This window comes from Apostichopus japonicus, chromosome 22, assembly GCF_037975245.1.
Source record: "Apostichopus japonicus isolate 1M-3 chromosome 22, ASM3797524v1, whole genome shotgun sequence".
NCBI classification, from domain to species: domain Eukaryota; kingdom Metazoa; phylum Echinodermata; class Holothuroidea; order Aspidochirotida; family Stichopodidae; genus Apostichopus; species Apostichopus japonicus.
The window spans coordinates 25,595,237-25,614,794 of NC_092582.1; the positions used below are offsets into that span (position 1 = coordinate 25,595,237).

At 38.9% G+C, this 19,558-nt stretch overlaps 1 protein-coding gene and 1 long non-coding RNA gene across 4 annotated transcripts in view; one reads left to right on the forward strand and one right to left on the reverse strand.

Moving 5' to 3' along the window:
- The window catches only part of LOC139963693 (NLR family CARD domain-containing protein 4-like), an 80,543-nt gene extending 68,514 nt beyond the window's left edge, over window positions 1-12,029 (reverse strand). For 2 of the 3 annotated variants that reach the window (XR_011791724.1, XM_071964743.1), the window contains exon 1: window positions 11,464-12,029. The gene's annotated coding sequence lies outside the window, so the exon portion shown is untranslated. Of the gene's footprint in view, window positions 1-3,227; window positions 3,278-11,463 lie in introns of those variants that run through there. The other variant, XM_071964744.1, reaches the window with a different exon arrangement.
- Window positions 1-19,558, forward strand: part of LOC139963705 (uncharacterized) — a 113,801-nt gene that overhangs the window by 16,654 nt on the left and 77,589 nt on the right. The window lies entirely within an intron of this gene.

Consider the following 19,558-nt stretch of genomic DNA (forward strand, 5'->3'; position numbering starts at 1 on the left):
CTATGCCCCCGAGGGGAGCGTCTTGGAGACCTGTCTGGTCTCCCGCCCTGGAGGATTTGGAGGCGTTGCCGCTGCCCCGCTTCCAGTAAGCGGGGCGTTGTGCCCTACCCCTTGGGGGTCTCGACTGATCTGGGCGTCTGTAAGGGCGTGACTGTCTCTCACCCCTACGAGTATCCGGGCGGGAGAAGCCCGACTTTGACAGTCTCTCGCCGTTCTAATTCGTGTTTGACGGTTTCACCGAACTGACCGTCAAAAAGATCCTCTCCCAGGATGTGGAGGTTCGCCAGTTTCTCTTTGGAATCTCCCGCTGGTCAGTTTACCGCTGCCAGTACGTTTCGTTGGTGGGTTTCTACCGAGCGGATCGATATTCTAGCAAATTGGTCATAGACCAGCCTGGCTAGTGGTCCCAGGAGCCACAGTATTTGCGCGGCTTCGCGATCTGGGATTTGATCCGGGTCTTCTGGCAGCTGCTGGTGATGTCGCATAAGGACTTCAGCTGCCAGAAGGAAGGTTGACGCGAATTTCATCCCGACTCGGGACGACTGGTCGAGCTCGAACAGCGTATTCTCGAGTCGCTTACGGTGTGGATCCTTAAAATTTCCACCCGTTAAACCTTGCTCCGCCTGAAGGCGGTCAGTCGCGTCCCGCGGGATCGAAGGCGGGTGGAAGAGGTTCTTCCATGTATCCTCCGGCACACGGAGTGCTTTGTCCTGCTTTGCAGGAAAGGCTGTCCACCTCCGTTGTTTCTGTAGAAATTCGACCCGTTCGAAGCAGAGCGGGTCTACAGGGATGGAGGTGGAATCGTCTTCCGGCGCCTCGTTAGTCGAGCGCAGTTTCGACGATGACTTTGGGGCCGAGGGTCCCGCTGGGGAGTCCTCGAACCCCAACCGTTGCTTAAAGATGTTCGCGACTTTCGCGATGAGGTCGGATGGCAGGGTAGTGCCCCGCGGTTCCACCTACTCTTCCGATTCTGACTCGGGGTACCGGTCGCCCTCGAAGTCTTCAAGGCGGTCCCCGAGTTCCGAAAATGTTTCGGAGGCTTGAACCTCCAAAGCATCTGGGTCCGGTGCGATAGAGTATAGATTCCTCGGGACCCGTGGAGGCACGGTGCCTAATTGGATGGGATATTCCCGAACTGCCGGAGGAATATCGGCTACCGATTCCGCCCGGTCTAGGACCGGTTGTATCGTCGCGGGGGTCAAGTGTTGGACTAGCGGCGATAGGACTGAGGTGAGCTGCGGAAGTAGCCACGCACAGTCGGCGGAGGGAGGTCCTGTGGGCGGTGGCGGTGCCTCCGTAGACCTACGACGTCTCTTTCTCCTAAAACCCGTGTCCGAGTCCGGTGAAGACTCATCGACGGACGACACACCGGCGAGCGGCTACGTGTCCCCGGATCCTTAGAAACTGACGCTGACTGTCTGCTCTTGAGGGTTGGAGGGCACAACAGAGGCTCCCGCAGTGGGAGCGGCCCTACCCTTAGCAACCGAGTTAGCTTTCGGTGCCTTCCCCTTGGCTCTGTTATAGGTCTTAGGCTTGACCTTAGCCTTAGGGTTCGAGAGATTCTCTGATCTCGGGGTTGTCTCCGGATCGGTGGTCCGCGGGGTTCGCGGTGTAACCTCCGGAGGTTTGTCAAGGACCGTGGACTGCGGAGCAGCCTGGTCGGGAGCCGGAGTTGGCGACGAGGGCGGAAGGTGGTCCAGCTGGAGCTGCAGGCGTTGACGCTTAGCTTCCAGCCAGGCTTCCGTCTCTTTCCAGTTCGACCTGCGTGAAGGTCACGCAGATCGAACAGGGGTCCCGCCGAGAGCAAGATCTGCACTGCGGGCATAGTGCGTGCTCGTCCCAGGCACGCCCGGGACGAAAAAGTGAGCACGTTGCACATTTGATTGAAGTCCTCCCGTCCTTAGACATCCTGAAATCCTATACTGTAGGAGGAGAATAAGTCGGGAGAAAAAAATAATACGAAAACCGCGAAAAGAGCGGTTTAAAAACGAGACCTAAACACAGAGTTTTCTGAAATAAAAGAAGAATGTGAAGGTCGAAACTCCCCAAAGGGAGCTCCCGGGAGGCTGTAAAATCCCCCCAAGTACCTTCCGTGGAACTCCAAGAGTAAAGAGAACACGGGAAAAGAGAACCTAGACAAGTAAAAATCAACGAAAATTACGTGAATAGGACTTAGCGGTACCACACGTAAGTGCAGTGTACAGGTGTCTCGCACAACCCGTACACGTGTGAGGTACCGCAATGCAAAAATGAGGCGAGATCCTAATTGTTAAAGAGGCAGAAAAACTGCCGAAAACAAGAGGATACTTAGCAAAACTTGGGGAATCCTGTAGAAAACTTTGTCAGGAACCTTCGTCGTTCAAGAGAAGTCGGATTCCAGCAAGTAAAACTCAGTTTGGCGTTAGAGAAAACGGAGCTCGAAAGACACGCGTTTTCCTTCGGAATGGTAAATTCGGAAGGGAGAGAGGGTGCGCGGTGACCTATGGGAGAGGTCACCGGGGCGCAGTGCTAAAATTATACCAGTGGCGTCTAGGTAGACTAAGAAATGTGCGTAAGTGTTGTAGGAGACAGGTAAGAGAGGAGTGAAGTAAATAACTATTTATATTTAGCGGAGTTTAGCGGGTTTTATATTGTTCATGCGAGGAGGGGGGGGGGGGGAGGAGCTTCATTTCATGAATGTGATCCGGTCCTGCACTATCCCCACCTTTCTTAATTCCTTCATTGATTAGTACAATCTATTAACTTATATACTTTCAAGATACTTGCACAAGATTAGGCTAATCCAGTTGTTGATAGTTGTCTTACTAAACAAAATGCACGTAACCTATATACTGTACGGTAGGGGAAGGTGGGAGGTGGTGCGTTAGCTCTCGACGGGACCTGTGAAACGTTATTTTCCCTAAGTTCCTAGACACAATCGCCAAAATTAAATCTCTCTATTCTGAAACGAGAAAAAGAACCGTCTAAGTGTAGAGCAATAAATGATGGAAATTAGTAGATGTAGATTACATAAACTAAGAAGAAAGTGAATCACGTAGGTGAGTTCAAAATCAACAACAAAAGGAAATTACATTGATGCCAATTGACACTAAATACAGTCTAGCTTGTGTGTGTGTGTGTGTATGAGTGAGGAGGGGGGGGGGGTGGATTCCCTCTTTGTCACCAGGTCCTGCACTATACCCACCACCTTCATAAGTGAATACAATCTATTGACCTTATTTACCTACCTAATCAGGGTTTAACTGGATGTCCTTTGTTCCGGTGTGAATATCATGAATCAACGACCTTTAGATATAATAATCCTTCATTATTATCTTAAATCCTTGATTCTTGGTTCTAGTATCGAATGGTCCTGAAATGGGAGGTTGTGTCCAACTGTTTGATTGAGAAATTGGTGCTGAATATACAATACCATAGCAATAGATCAAGCCTTTCTAAATCTAAGGTCAATGTGACAGCATCGGAAATCCATTACAAAACCGGTAAATATATCCAAATTGTGCAGACATCAATCTGATATAAAAAGCTATTTTCAGGAACACATCCACTATTTCACGTAATACCGTGATCGCCGTGTTAAAACCTGTCGTACTGATGTGCCATACGTTTTGATTTGAGTTTTTGGTTTACACTTATATACTGTTTACTTTTATTTGAAAGCTAATTTAAAATATGTGTCATATCTGCAGTAACAAATCTATTCATATGTATCCAACCGAGGCAGAGGTCACACTACATATACAATAGCAGGGAAACACCAGTTACTAAATCTATACACTGATGACGGGAAAACCTTTGTAACGCTTTTTCGAATTGTCCTGTTTTAAGTAACGCTTGTTGGTTATGACACGCACTTTGAATATGGGAACTGTTCAAATGAGATTCTTGCTAAATTGAACCTACTATAACGGTTCTATTTAGAACTTAAAACACATAATGTCATCGCACTATGAAGTCCTTGCCTAGTTAAGTTTAAGCTTGGACCAAGTACTAGAGCTGCTTTGAATTTGTTGACGAGGCACACGACAATAACTCAACCATCGTTGTATACGTTAACCTTGACCAAATATTTCAATGCGGAATCGCGTAAAACAACGTACCAGACCTGTGACGTGCTACCTTGTGACACTCAACTCTTGTAGTACTCCTTTAATGTATTGTAACGCTTTATTAACGATTGTCTATACAGTGTACCTGTAGTACATCTCTCGCAGTGCGATGAACATATAAATATATATAAGAAGGAATACCTTAACGACTAAAACACGACACACGGATGACGTATATTAACTAACCGTATCACGACACAGCTATTCTGTAATGCGCAAGTTGCCTAGCAGCGCGCTAAACTATACACATTGCGTTAAAGACAATGCAGCGCAGCTAATAATGAAACGTGTCAGTCCGCGATCCCTATGCTGCAACGGCCTTGCAACCGCACAAGCAGTTTACGCAGCGCAGCTGTAGAGGTCATCATGCCGATCCATATCTTCTGCAGAAGCCCAAAAGTAGCCCAAAAAACATTGCCTCTGGCAAACGCTAAAAAATTCGGCAAGGATTCTGCCTGGCAACTTGTTCAAAGTATACCAAATTAATGTATAAAAACGCTACTCGCATAGCAATATAAACGACCCCGTAACTGTGTAGAAACCTGGCCAATTACTACATATCCAATAACATTGACGAACCCAATAACAAGCCGCTCAACGCTCTTTACCCTGCTACACACATGAGATGACCCCGCCCTCTTTTTACGTGTATCCGCCTCTTTTTACTTCCTCGTATACGAAATACAGAGACGAAAACGCCCTTCAGACTGTTTACATAAACCCCGGCAGCAAGAACCAACTCTCTTCCAGCCAGTAATACATTGATACCCCTAGATACACAGACTAACGCACATACCAGAGACCTCCCTGCTTAAACATTAAACAAAGAGACATGCTATAACGGTAGAAAATGCAAATTAGGAAATATGTACACACGAGAAAAATAAGGAGCTTTTTCGTAACAGTATATTCCAAAACAACTGATTAAAGAATCACATAGCTACCACGTTCCCTGGGAAGCTACCCGAACAATGGAATCTAGCTAAGTGGTACATTTCTTGTTGTTTTACCGAAATTTTTAATGAACAAATTTTGAGTACTTTTTCAAACATCGAACTGCAACTGGAACTCACGCAGCTAATCAGGACTGCACACAAAACGTACATAGACACGAACAGCAGACGACTCACTCGTTGTTCCTTAGCAACACAAATATTCATGCCGTTTATGCAAGCGCGTATGATATGATAGGAGTGACCTTCGTAAGAAATACGATAGCAATACCCTTTTCTTAATCTAAGGTAAAATGTGACAGTATCGTAATTAAATTACAAAACCAGTAAATATCTCCAAATTTACTACATTTCAATATCTCTGTAAAGATACAAATCTAGGGTAAAGTGATGTTATAAATACATCCATGATAATTTATTATAGGTTATACATGTTAAGTTACTGTCATAACATATATTGTTCCATAAATTGTTTTGCTCTTCGCTATTGTCTAAAATTCCCAGCATTTTTTTGTTATTTATCAACTTGAACTTTCCTTGCTAACTTCAACTTTCAACTTTTCTATCACAATTTGATTTTACAACAACATGTCACCTTTTTGTTTCAAATTTCGATCATCTTGGTATAAAAACCTCTCAATTTTTCATTATATTTGTTTAAGTTTGTCGTATATACAAAAGTGCTCATTTCTTTGTAGTTTCTCTATTATCATAAATTTTTATTTTCATAGCCTCTTAACTGTTTTTAATCTTTCATGCGTCTTCAACCACGAGGTTAAATAAAACCAAACCGGTTCAAATTTGACGGTTAACCGGTTAAATATTTTAGTGTAAACATGTTACTTCTTGTTCATGCTCATATGTCATTAACGACTTAATGAATTAATCTTAAAAAAAAAAACGGGTTAAACTTACTAAACTTTGTTATCTCAGACGCCTCAGTCTGTACTATTATTTTTGTTGGCTATATGCATACCCTCTAAAGATCAATTCTAATGAAGAACAACTTCGGAGCCCACTTCCATAACTCTCTAGGGGCATATTCTATCTACCGAAGTGGGCACTTTGGGTTTTTTTCAAATGGGCTATTTATTGGCCTTGAGCCTTGCACTTGCCTTCCCCCTTGGTCATAGAATCCGGACGGTGCCGGGACCTTGGGGGGCAATATCTCTTTCTCCTCTCTCTCTCATCCGGCCTCTCTCTCTGTGCGTACCACGCCGGGTACCACTCTCCTCGACCCGGACATTCCGTCCGTTACGGTCGGAACTTCTAATGGGCTTTTTATTGGCCTTGAGCCTTGCCTTCCTTGGTTCGGAGGGGAACGTCTGTTCCGGGCTCCTTCTGAGGTCTCGCCGGACCCTGGCTCTCCGGAGCCCCTCTCTTTGCGCGTACCACAACGGGTGCCGCTCTCTGCGACCCGGACGGACTTGGGTGGCAAACTCTCCTCTCTCCTCTCTCCTTTCTCTCCGCCTCTCCATCTCTCTCTCTCTCTTCTCCGGCCCTCTCATGGCCTGTCTCCATCTCAACTCCCACCAACTTTCTCACTTCCTCTTCATCTCCTGTCTCTCCTCCGATTCCCTCCAGGGGAACTGTGGGTTCGGTGATAGATCTAACCTGTCCCGGCCTGCTAGCCAGGTGTCGATGTGCTGCCACTGTCTGGTGTGAAAACAATACAGACTAGACAGAGGTCTCGGAACAGTTCACACATTTAAGGTGGCTTCGAGACATGTCTGAGAAACCCACGTTAAGGAGAGACTAACGGTGAATAGTCTAACGTATATCAAACGGAACTACTATAAGGAGGAAGTAGGGTGGGACGTATGCTAACAGAGAGTATAAAGTTACGTGACAAAAACAAAGTACAAAGTACGCTACAATAGTGAAAAAACTTCCCACACTTAGAAGCGAACACGTAACTAGAATACATGAAGGAAAAAGGACGAGGTACGCCCCAAGTGAGACTCCCGACACTTAGGAGGCGCACGAGTAGCGAAACCCATGGAGAAACATGAAAATATATACAAATATATGAAGGTTCAAACATGAAACAACAACAACGTAATCGAACCGCCTATCCGCCGAGTATTGGATAGGAGTTCGCGGCTTACAAGATACGTTACAAGGTGAAACACTTCCGACATATGGAAGCAACGTAACTAAACAAATATGCATCGAAAAACTTGAAAAAAGGACGAAACATGTATATAAGGGAGAGAACCCCCCTAACCGCGAACCAGCGGAGGGGGAACAAGGCTACGAGGTACGCCCCAAGTCATGAGACTCAGGGAGCGCACGTAGCAACAACTAGAGAAAACATGAAAATATACCACAATATATGAGAACAAGGTTACTCCCGCCTTAACATGACAAAACAACGAAACGAACCGTCTATCTCGACTAGTTAGGAGATATCGAAACGTGGCTACAAACTACGCTACAAAAGTGAAAACCCACACTAAAAGCGTAAAAATTAACGAAAGTACATGAAACAAGCAAAACATCTTATGAGAAGTATGAAAGCTGAAAAACATGTACATAAGAAAACACATGCATATCCGCGTAAACAAGGCGGAAAAAGGCAAACGAACGAAGTAGTCTCGCAGAACTACTATCTGTGAAAACAACGTTACGCTAAAAAAACGAACGCATGGGCGAGAGTGTACACTAAAACCAGCCCCCAAAACACCCTTCCCTACAAGAAAAGGATACTTATCAGGCTGGAAAAAGTGTTGGAAGTCTAGAACTCCTGATAGGAAACTTCTAGGTATAATAATCCAAGGTATCCTGGCGAATTTCGGCGAAAATTTTTCCCAATCCGAAAACACTATGAGACACTTTGGTGGTAGAAAAATGAAGGAGTTCACTAGGGTCAGTGAGGGTGTACAGTGTTAAAAGATTACCAGGGCATACTAGACACGGTAGAATGCGGTGCTTAGGTTGTGGGGTGACAGGTAAGTGGGGAACGAAGTAAATCTAAAATGTTTGGCAATAAAATCAAGGTGTTGAATTTGTTCTGTTAAAGCAGCAATCAGCTTTCATTACTAACTCTTACTGCGGCTGAACAGACACAAAAATGTTACTAGTTAGTAAACAAAACCATCTTCAAATTGAATACATTGTGGATATATATCTTGTTCACGAAAAGGTCATTAACTATTCAGTGAGAAAGGTTTATGATACCAAGTTCAATATCGAACATGAATTTAATGTTAAGCCATTCCCAAACATTACATTCTTGTCAGTGTTTAATCCAACATATGTTATTTAAGTTATTATGTGTAGGCACTTGTCACATATGTGTACACATGCCAACATAAATGTGTATACGCCTCACATATGACAACAAAACTAGCATGCAAATATGCAGAAGGTGGTTCCGATGTTTTAACAAAATTTCTTCATGCGGCGTTCATGATCTGAACTAGAATCTTATGCTAAGCCATACTCAGTATCAGTCATAAATATTCATGAGACCATCCCCCTAAATACTATGGATCATCTACTGAACATGACCAACTTATAAACCAATTATGATACCAATACAACATATCCTTCTATCTAGCTGATATTTATCTGGTAACATCACTCATGCATAACTAATGAGATGCTATATAAACACTTGTATACCACTATATATTTTCATACAAAATCATGCTAAGTTCCTAAGATATCAAAAAAGAATCTTTTTAAGCCCTGCTCACTCATTAATAGTCATCTGACCCGTACAAAAAACAACAGAGATCATCTAATGCCCATGACCAACACATGTAACAAGTATAACTTTAAACTAACTCATATACGAATGCTTTATCTAGCAGATTTAACTCTGGTGTCACCATTCATTCATATTTAGTGATGTGATGGCATTCACAAAACCTGCATTTACTCCATACTAAATATGAAGCAGATCATGCTCACAGCTGCAAAGATCATGATATTTAAAGAATATATGTTAAGCCCCGCCTGCTCATTAATATTCAAGAGATCTGCACCTGGGGTTACCTACTACCCATAACCAACGTATATAGCAAGTATGATATTAATGCAACATGGTTCCTGAGATAGTGTTACCAAGTTCATGACCACAGATACCTACACATACACACATCAACTTAACTGGACATGATCACTCTACCCAGAACTTGAAGAAAATGAGAGAAAAACGCTAATTGATCAAACAACAGGCCCTACCACAGGTTAAGTAAGCCGCTATCAATTATAAAGAAACCAAAGGAAATTTAAGGTGCACAAATGATGTGATATGATAGGTTATTACAAAATCAGTACTTTTCTGTTTTATGAATAAACTCAAACATTTATATCTCAACAACAGAAACGATGTCTCTCGAATTCTCCCCCCCCCCCCTCTTTCCCCATTTAGCCCTCTTCAGCGGGGTGGGCTACTACTGTAATTCGGTAATTGATTCCAAGTTGTAGCAAGTTCGTTAAGCAGCTGTTTGCGTTTTATCGCCGTTTTTCCACCCTTTTGAAATGTCCATCGAGTATTTTACATGTCTTCTTAAAATGTTAGTGAAACTGGCAATTATGTAATTACAAAACTTCGTTCTTTTAGTTTCTCCCCAACTACTTGCTTCCTTAGATGTCGGGTTCCATAAAAATACACTTGGGAACGACGAATGCAATGACTTTTGTTTGTATCCCATGAACCGTGGTGGGGATCCATTGGCCACAGACTACAGTACTATCAGGTATTTCGTGTTTTCTCGCAGCGGTTTTCTTTCATTTTTGATCCTACCTACACCATGAATATACGTTCATGGTACAAAAATATTGTTCGTAAAATTCGATTAATGACTAGTCTATGTCCAGATTGATAGCACATCAGTGGAAACAGTCCTCCCTGAAAGCAGATTTAACTCTGGTGTCACCAATCATTCATATTATGTGATATGATGGCATTCACATACCTTCATTTACTCCATACCAAATATGGAGCAGATGCTCAGCTGCAAAGATAATGATCTTTTAAGAATTTAAGTTAGGCCCCACCTACTTATTAATATTCAAGAGATCTGCACCTGGGGTTACTTACTACCCATGACCAACATGTATATAGTGTTACCAAGTTCATTACCACATAAATACACATACACACATCAACTTAACTGGACATGATCACTCTGCCCAGAACTTGATGAACAAGGGGCAAAACACTCATTGGTCAAACAACAGACCCTACGAGAGGTAAAGTAAGCCGCTAGTCTATGACCAGAATGATAGCACATCAGTGGAAACAGTCCTCCCTGAAAGTGTGCACTATGGTTTGTAAGCAATTGTGATCAGTTGGATTAAGGTTGTTTAGTGTAGGGAACATGTCCAGTAATTGAGAAGACCTAGTTGTGTAGGTCTGGATTTAAAGCTGCAGAAACTTAACTTACAATAACTTTATTCACATTAACGACATTTTGCTTCCAGCATTTTTGAGTGTCACTGTCATATAGCGTATGGTATAGCGAAGACAGGGTACTTTTACAAACTTAGTAGTCGGGTAAGTTCCGTATGCAGAAAATACTTTCAACTTGAACAGTTGAAACCCCACATGCGAATTTGTTGCCACAAAGAGACAATAATTGAAATAGAGAAGGATAGACACAGTGACGTCAGACGGAATAATTGTATCATGGCAACCGTTATAGGGTTTAATCACTTTGTAATTGGTTTTACTGTAATAATATACGCCTCGATGAAAAGTAGATTTTGTTGTTCAAGGCATAGTCCATGATATGTTTTTTTTTTAATATGTTGATGAGAGTGGACTGGGGTACAATTCTATTGCCTGGCTATATATCAGGTCTTGCACTAACCCCGCCTTCCTTTATACCTTCATTGATTAATACAATCTATTAACTGTATATACTTTCAAGGTACTTGTAACAGTACAGGTGTTCTAGTTGTTGATAGGTGTCTTACCAAAAAAAAAAATACGTGTAAACTATATAATGTACGGTAGACGGGATGGAGGGGTACGTTGGCTCTCGTAGGGACCTGTGATTCGTTATTTCATGTTTATTCGTTAAGTTCCTAGACACAATTGCTCAAATTAAACTTCTCTATTCCGCGACGCGAATATGAACGGGCTATGTGTAGAGCAATAAATGACGGCAATTATTGCATGTAGATTACATAAACAAAGAAGAAAGTGAACCAGATAGGTGAGTTCAAAATCAACAGGAAAAGGACATAACACATACACAAGCCCACACAAAATGAAATAACTTGAATACAAATTGACACTAAATGAAGTCTAGCGTGTCTGTGTGTGTATGTATAGGGGGGGGGGGGGAGTGGTGGATTCCCTCTTTGTCACAAGGTTCTGCACTATACCCACCTCCCTTAGTTCCTACATTGATTAGTACAATCTTTTAGCCTTATTTACTTACCTAATAAGGTTTCAATTGAATTTCTTTTGTTCTGGTGTAAATATCATTGACTCAATGACCTTTAGTTTCAATAACATGGAAATCCTCCATGTTATATTCAATCCTTGGTGATTGGTTCCGGTATCGAACGGTCCTGGCATGGGAGGTTGTGTCTAACTGTTTGATTGAGGAAGTGCTGATTAACATACACTGCCATAGTATTAGATCAAGCTTTCCTTAATCTAAGGTGAATGTGACAGTATCTGAATTCCATTACAAAACCAGTCAATACGTCCAAACCGTGCAGAAATCAATCCGATATATAAAGCTATTTTCAGGAACACAACCACTACTTCATATTTTCCGTGATCGCCGAGTTAAACCATGTCGTACAACTGATGCGCCATACGTTCCGGTTTGATCATTTGGTTACACTAATATTCTGTGTACTTTTATTTAACAAATCTTTTTTTTCAGAGATGAGTCATTTCTTCAGTAAACTTAGTAACATAAGAAATATATTCATAATTATCCAACCGAGTCGGAGGCCAAACTACATATACAATAGCAGGGTTACGTCAGTTACTAAATGTATACACTGATGGCGTGAAAGCCTTTGTAACGCCTTTGCGAATTGTCCTGCTTTAAGTAACGCTTAAGTGACTTCTTAAAATGGCCTTAGGCCACAGACTTGTTTCCTTCTATTATTTATCTCCATAGGTAAAGGATTGATCACCGAAGATTGAATATGAATACATAATTTAAATCAGAGGAACTATTAAGTCGGTTCCTTTGTTGGCTGTTGTCTTAAGATTTGCTGTTTTTCTTCTCCAATCCGATCGATATTTTAGGAAATATTATAGCCTAAGCATTGTTCGCTTCTTCCGTGGTAAAGATATGAATATTCTCCTAGATTCGCTTGGGGAATAAAAAAATGAAATTTAACACAATTATTCCATATTAATATTCAACCAGCAACTGCACGTAAAGTTCCTGTTTTCCATGATCTGAGTGATTTCAAACAGCTACTATTTGACTGTTTACACCAGTGTAATTTATAAGTCATTTTTTTTAATAATGTTTATAGAAAATCATGAGCAAGTCCAAGTTCATTAATTTTGGGTTATACTCTGCTTATCGATGTGAACGTAGTCTATAGGCCTATAAGAAGTAAATTGTTCTGTTTGTTGAAGAATTGATCAAATAGAATTATATGAAGCAAAACTGAAGAAATAACAACAGTGTTGTAGCCAGGTACATGTATCCTAGAACCAAGTACTTCCAAAAATGAAGTTCCGAGTACCTGGTATCATAGTCCGATGACTACTTTGTAGGATCCGAGCACCGAGAACCAATTTCGGAGTAAAGTATTTTAGAAGCCGAGTACCGAGTACGAATAATACTATTTCATACAAGTACATTTGGTTTTGAAATGTACAAAAACCTAATATGTATAACTGCTCCCGTTGGTCATTATAAGTAAACGATATAAACCGGTCGAATATGAAGAAATTGTGCGTGTCTTGTTAGTGTTTGACAAATTTTCAAATTTTAAATGTCTTAAAATGATGGGTTAATAGGGGTCCAAGTGTAATGGTAATACTACAAACATGCTATAAATTGGTATATGTTAGAAACATACATTACTTATGCTTTCTTTGTACATCCTATATGTAATGTACGTGGTAATATACTCGGATATTCCCATTACATACACAAACAAAAAGACCTTGACAACACCTATTCTCTCTCGAAATTGAGAAATACAGATACCGATACGGTCAAACTTCTTTAAATCGTAGTTACTAATGAGAAACTGAATAAAGTAATTTAAACCGTACTTAACTAATGAGAAACCGATAAAAGTAATGTAAACCTTACGTTCTAATGATGAACTGATTAAAGTTATTTAACGTGAAACCCAAGTGACACCTTTTGTTTTTCAATCGGATATAAATAAGACAAAACAAGACCAAACTGATCAGCAATTTATTGAACATTTATTTTATTTTCTTATGAGGATCAATTTATTCGCAAACTGCTACTTTGAACTGTGATCATTTAGTACTAATGGACGATATTTTAACGCTTCTTTGATCGATTATTATCAATGAAAACACAGATCGTGAGTGGTGTGAGTAGATCACAAAGTTACTTCCACATATTTATGATAAAAGTCTGACTAAAGAAGGAAAGACCAACGGCGTTCCAAGAGGCTCTCGAACACTTTCATTTTCGAGGGCGCTAGACCTTTACTTGCGTGATGGTCACGTTATCAGTTCTCTTTATTATCATGCAAAATTGAATTTGAATTAAATATGAAGTTAATATGGCAATTGTCAAGATTTATCAAAGTTTATATTTAGAAATGTCAGCAATTCATCCTTTCTTGCTGTTTCTATAGTCCATTTCAAAGTTTTTTTGAGATATTCTTTCTACGTAAATCGTTATTTAAATATTATTTAAGATCACCATCACCATCATCATCATAATTGCATAATTTCTGCTAAATTGATTTGCCATTCATCTACTAAAAAATCACTGTTTATGCGGAATTTTGGACAAGTTTCATTTGAACTTTCTAGCTGATTATAGCGGATAGCGTTGTGATGGAGACACTATCTAGTCTCAACATTGATATATTTATCAAGACAAACGGGTTACCGACGGATACAATTATTTGTACTTGAATTAGCTTTTTAGTTGATTTTTATAATTGTTGGTTGATGCTAAACGTTCATTGCAATGTATAAGTCATACATTTGAATAGACAAGTAAGCATTTAAAATACAGATACCGAAAGTTAAAACAAAGTCATATTATTGTTTAAAAAAAAGGTGCCCTCAACAAATCGTGCCTCCTTAGGTGACCCCCAGATGCGATTTGTAGTGTTAAAAAACTACTCAAACCTAAACTTTTTTAACAAAGGACGAAACGTATGATGTTCAGTGGTAAAACTTCTTTCACCGACAATCACAATAATCAGTTGTTTTCTCACTAACAAGGTCACAGAGGCCCGGTGTGATTTGCTAGTGCTTAAACTTTTGCAGCACTTTTATTTAAAACATTATCAAAGCAAAAGCGTTAATTTCCATTTTTTGTTTTATCCGCCTCTATTCAAACATAAATATCGGACAAAGACCGAAAATTCTTGAACATTAAAAAGGTAATTCAAGTTTCAAAATATAGTACCAGATTGCATCTAAGGACCTGTAATTAATCATTTTTTTTTTTTTTATAAAACCCTCCCCTTAGAATATATATATATATATATATATATATATATAATATAAAAGATAAACAAGCGAATATTTTTAACAACGACATACTGCTATATTTCGGAGTGGTCACCACTCCATCGTCAGGCAAAAGTACAGGATCAATGAAATACAAGGGCTTATATACATCCAAGGACGCCAATAGTGATAAGCATGAGTGATTTTTAAACTAGGAAGAAACTTAGAAACTTTTAAACTTAGAACAACCAGCAAACAAATTTTTTTTTTAGTGAATATTTTTAACTTAGGGATGAATAGAACAACCAGCAATAAAAAGTAAATAAGGATTAGAATAGCTCCAACCCGTAGCTCGCTACATTTCTATTTAGGTCAGCATTTAAGTCTTTTATTAGGAGACTCTCTTTAATCTTCCTCCTGAACCACTGGGGTTCATTACCAATAGTGGCACAATGGTCAACAAAAGTGGGCAGATGATGTTTATGCGCAGTACAATGAAGGTTAATAGCGCCTTTCTGACCACCAAAGGAGCTCATTAGATGTTCGTTGAACCTATCCTTAAGCCGTCTGTTAGTTTCTCCGACATAAAAGGAATCACAGTCTGGACAGTTAATCCTATAAACAACATTGTTGGCATAATCTAACTTATAAGCATCCTTAAAATTGAACAGAGCAGAGATTTTCTTTTGCAGAAAAATTATTTTGATATGTATATTGTCATTACACAACCCCTTAATGTAACTACCTAAACTCTTAGCGAGTTTATCACTGCTAGGGCCACAATATGGTAATTTAACATAAACAGTATTAACTTGGGTCTCCCCATGATCTAATTTAATTACAGGACCCATGCCCAGTTGTTTTCTTAATTTATAAGTATAGTTTTCCATTTCGTGCGATAACTTCCTAGGGTAACCATTAAAAGTCAAAATACGTCTAATAAATTGCAATTCATGAACGAACAAGGTATCCGACGAACATAATCTACGTGCACGTTCATGTAAAGCCTTAATAACCGCAATTTTATACTTTTTGGGACACCAGGATTTCCAATTAATGAACAACCCTGTAAAAGTTTTCTTACGGAAAACTGAAGTGGCGATAGTGTCAGTACCGCTGGAGCCAACCATTCTGAAAATATCTATATCGAGAAAAGCACATTTACCCCCGCATTCCATTTCATAAGTAAATTGAATAGATTTATGAAAAGAGTTCAATACATTTAGAAAATCATCCACATAGTCTGCTGAAATAACTACAAAAATGTCATCCACATATCTTCTATAAAAGTTAAGTTTAGGACAAATTTGGATCAATTTCTCTTCAAGGTGGCACATAAACAAGTTGGCTAAACAGACACTCAAGGAAGAGCCCATGGCACACCCATCAATTTGCTCATACATAGAATTGTTAAAAATAAAGTGGGAAGTAGCTGCTTTAAGCAATAATTTCTTAAGATCAACACGTTTAATTGTACAAACAATGCGTTTTTGTATATATATGTAATTCAGAATAACATCAATTGTATACTCAATAGGAACATTAGTGAATAAAGAAATTACATCAAAACTAGCCATTAAAGAGTTATGGTTCAGAGAAAGATTCTGAATGTCCGAACAAAAACTGAACGAATCCTTGGCAGTCAATTCATTGGTTGTAAAACTGTTTAACAGCTCCGAAAGGAAAGAAGCCAACTGTTCATGAACTGTACCAATACAACTTACAATGGGCCTCATGGGGATGTCATCTTTATGAATCTTGGGGGTACCATAAAGCCGGCCTGGTTTACTTCCTGAGGCGTATGTTCTCTGATACTCAACTTATATATATATATATATATATATATATATATATATATATATATATATATATACATATATATATATACATATATATATATACATATATATATATACATATATATATATATATATATATATACATATATATATATATACATATATATATATATATATATATATATATATATATATATATATATATATATATGTATATATATATATATATATATATATATGTATATATATATATATATATATGTATATATATATATGTATATATATATATATATATATATATATATATATATATATATATGTATATATATATATATATATATATATATATATATATATATATATATATATATATATATATATATATATATATATATATATATATATATATATATATATATATATATATATTAGTATGAATTAATTTTGACTTTCGGTTGCGTGGTTATAATCATTTGGAGATTTTCACGTTTGACCATGTGACCTCATTGTTATTCATAAGATGAGCACCAAAATCAATAGGGTTCTTCTACTCAGTATGACGCATATATATTTACCAAGTATGACTACAGTCCGACGTGTCGTTGTTCAGTTACCGTGTTTACAAGCTATTTTGGTGAAAATCAACTTAAGCCCCGCCCTCTAATAAATATGCATAATATCAACTTGAACATATGTCACCATGTAACCGATATGTACCAACATGTTAATACCAAGTATAAATACATTCAGATTCTTACTTGTGGTTGCGAGGTTATTAGCATGTAAAGATGTTTACGTTTGACCCCGTGACCTCGATATTATTCATGAAATGAGCTCCAAAATCAATAGGGTTCTTCTACTAAGTATGGCACATCTATGTACCAAGTATGACCTCAATCCAACTTGCCATTGCTGAGTTGTCGTGTTTATGAGCCAAGGGCGTCAAATACGTACACACACACACAGAACATTGCAAAGTAACCACGTTTTATAAACACAAGACTATAGTTTTAACAGGACAATCACACATGCAGACAATCAGACACGCAGACGGGCAGACAATCAGACAGGCAGACAATCAGACCAGCAAACAATGAGAAATGCAGACTATCAGAAACGCAGACAATCAGACAAGCAGACACGCATACACGCATACACGCATAGAATTAACAGGCAAACAATCAGACACTCAGACAACCAGACACGCAGACAACCAGCACGAAGGCAAACAGAAGCAACCAGACAATCAGACAAGCAGAAACGCAGACTATCAGACAGGCAGACAATCAGACCAGCAAACAATGAGAAATGCAGACTATCAGAAACGCAGACAAGCAGACACGCATACACGCATACACGCATACACGCATACACGCATACAGGCATAGAATTAACAGGCAAACAATCAGACACTCAGACAACCAGACACGCAGACAACCAGACACGAAGGCAAACAGAAGCAATCAGAAGAGCAGACACGCAGACAAGCAGACACGCAGACTATCAGAAACGCAGACAATCAGACAAGCTGACACGCATACACGCATACAATTAACAGGCAAACAATCACACAACCAGACACGCAGACAACCAGACACGAAGACAATCAGACAGGCAGACAATCAGACGGGCAGACAATCAGACAGGCAGACAATCAGAGGGGCAGACAATCAGACAGGCAGACAATCAGAGGGGCAAACAATTAGAAATGCAGACTATCAGAAACGCAGACAAGCATACACGCATACAATCAGCTGGCAAACAATCAGACAATCAGACACTCAGACAACCAGACACGCAGACAACCAAACACGAAGGCAAACAGAAGCAATAACAACCAGACAATCATACACGCAGACAACCAGAAAACCAGACACGCAGACAAGCTGACACGCAGACAATCATACAATCACACAACCAGACACGCATACAACCAGACACGCAGAAAAACAGACATGCAGACAGTCAGACATGCAGACAATCAGACACGCAGACAATCAGACACGTAGACAATCAGACACGTAGACAACCAAACACGTAGACAATCAGGCACGCAGACAAACATATTTATAGGATTAATCTATGGTTATATGTAGATTAAAATACTTATGAATAGTATTTAGCTATTTATATCTGTGGCTTAGAATACTTACAAATATGATTAATAGATGAATATATGTTGCTTAGAATACTTACGAATAGGATTTACCTATGAATACCTGTGGCATAGAATACTTACGAATATCATAAAACTATGAATATCTGTGGCTTGGTAAACTTACGAATAGGATCAATCTATGAATATTTGTGACTTAGATTACTTAAGATTAAGATTAAACTATGATTATCTGTGGCTTAGATTAGAATACTGATGAATAGGATTAAACTATGAATTTCTGTGGCTTAGCTAGTTTACGAATAGGATTAATCTATGAATATATGTGGCTTATAACACTTACGAATAGAATTAGGAGTAATTTATGATTATTTGTGGCTTAGAATACTTACGGATAGGATTAATATATGAATATATGTTGCTTAGAATACTTACAAATAAGAGTAATTTATGAATATATGTGGCTTAGAATACTTATAAATAGGAATAATAAATGAGTATATGTGGCTTAGATTACTAACGAATAGGATTAATCTATGAATATCTGTGGCTTAGAAAAGTTATAAATATGATTAAACTATGAATATCTGTGCCTTAGAATACCTACGATTAGGATTAATCTATGAATATATGTAGCTTACAAAACTAACATAGTAAAACTTACTTATGAATATCTGAATATCTGATAAATAATTTACATTGTCGATCTATCTATGAATTAAGGGGCTAAGAAAATATTGGAATCGTATGATCTATGAATATGTGTGGTTTACAAAACTAACATATTTAATTTTAATATATGTGACTTACATCACATATACATTTATTTTTATTGATTTTAATGGATTTATTAATGAATATGCATTGTCTACATAGTAGATTAATACATTGAATATATGTTGCTGACAACTATTACCTAGCTTACTTGTGAACACATATTGCTTAATTCACTTACGTGTTTTTAT